The sequence below is a fragment of the Oryzias melastigma genome, linkage group LG5, assembly GCF_002922805.2.
Source record: "Oryzias melastigma strain HK-1 linkage group LG5, ASM292280v2, whole genome shotgun sequence".
NCBI lineage: Eukaryota > Metazoa > Chordata > Actinopteri > Beloniformes > Adrianichthyidae > Oryzias > Oryzias melastigma.
The window spans coordinates 24,467,705-24,469,742 of NC_050516.1; positions in this window are offsets into that span (position 1 = coordinate 24,467,705).

A 2,038-nucleotide genomic window follows, 5' to 3' on the forward strand; every position below is an offset into this window, starting at 1 on the left:
AAAAAAAAAAAAAAAAAAAAAAAAAAAAACTGCGATCAATTTTAGAGATATCCAGCCCTAAAATGAAGACGTTCATGGATCTATTTGTCTGCATGTGGATGCTTGTGGCGGGGTTCTTCTTGAAGCGAGCCAAGAAATACTCAGAAATAAGATGAGCCAGGTCTTAAATATATAACGGGATTTTATTGTTCCCCAGAAAAGAAACAGAGTTCAAAACACTTTTTGGAAGAGCTTGTTGCCACCACTGCAACCATGACTGCTCTCCCTCAAACTGAAAAGTTCTCCCCTTATAAAGGCTTAGCCCCTCCCACAGGCCAAGTAACCAAACATTTCTTTAACAGAAAATTCAGCCTTATACCTGGAAAAAAAATAACCTAAAATGAAGAAATGATTAATCGTGGCTTTAACAGAAACAAGTTTGAAACCAAAAGCATTATGACAGAAGTAAAAAGAAAAAAAAAAACTTACAATTCTGACAGGTGACATCACTTCCTGTTTCCTATATGTATGATGATGTGTACAATGCTCTGGTTTTAATGTTTGTGGTGGGAAGCCTGGATGGTAAGTAACACTCTATTTAAAACTAAGTGTGCACCCTTTGAGTTAAATAAAATGTGGCTGTGGTGAAAGTGACTGATTCATGTGCCTGGATGTATGTAAATGTCTGGTGTAAACTATAAACTAATTGACTGAGAAATGACAGGATAGAAGGAGGAAAAAAAAAAACAATTCAAGTCTTCAGGCACTGTCCTGCAACCTGTGACGCTGCTTCGTCAAAATGCTTTAGAATTGTAGTGGAGAAGGTAGACTTTGGTCCGCCTGTGGCAGCTCCTGCATCATAAACCCGAGCTTTTTAAAACTCTGGCTACTACGGCTTCTCCCTACCCCTACACTCAGTCCTCGAAAAGGAGAGTTATGGAAGAATAGTGTCTTAGAATTCGGACATGACATCGTTAACAGTTGCCAGTCAACTATGTTAGTGCGGAGCTCCTAGCGCTCGGAAATACATAACAATATCAGTTTTAAAGCTATTTTGGACACCTCGTTCCCTTCAAAAACCCCTTCAAGTGGAGGGTAAGGAAGAAACCAGAGGGATAGGGGAAGAATTTGGATTCACCCTGACACCCACAAGGGCAATTTAGAGACACTAATTAACCTATGAAGCATGTTTATCATAAGAGGATGTCCTACCGTCTCCACATAGAAAGGACCTCGATAGTGTTCGAATTTGGGCATTCTCGCTGTGAGGAAAGAGTGCTAACCACCACACCACTATACAGCCCAATTGTATAGATGACAAGCTATTTTGCAAATATCAGATTGAAAAAATCCTACTATTTACAAAAGTAGATGGGAGTTTTGTATCAGCTTTTTTTTCTCTTTGTAATAACAAAATGTGTGGCATCTTAAAACCAAAATCTTGTTTTTTGTGGGAACTGGAAAAAAACAAACAAAAAAAACAAGCACAAACCACAATCAGACTCAAAAGCCAGAGCAGAGGCAAACAAATGTTTGTTTGTTTGCTTGGTTTTTAACTTTTTTGTGAAAGAACGAACACAGCTCGGACCTTGAAGATGTCTGCTTCAGTGTTCTTGGATAAGCCACATTGTCGCTGCTCAGTCCTGTACAAAAGCACAAAAGCTTCAAGCACACCTTTGTTGCACATACTGAAGCTGCCTACACTGTTCCTGAACAAATTACTTTATTTTCCCTAACAGAACACGATACACTCACATTGTACACCTCCAATTCAAGATCTTAAAATGTTATTCTTTGGATTGTGTAAAGAGAGCAGAGACACCTCCAGACTGTGGTGATATTGTAAACGCCTGTTTTACCATGTACTGAAGAGTGTATTCAAAGGAGGGATTGAAGGATTTTCCATCCCATGATATGATTTGTGTGTGTGCTACTTGTCAAATATACTATAGGAAAAGGAATATTTCAAGATAAAATCATCATCAATAATAGAAACATGGAGCATTTGCATTATGATGTGTTCCCAAGTAGTTTAATAGTTGATTGTCTTCTGGCCCAG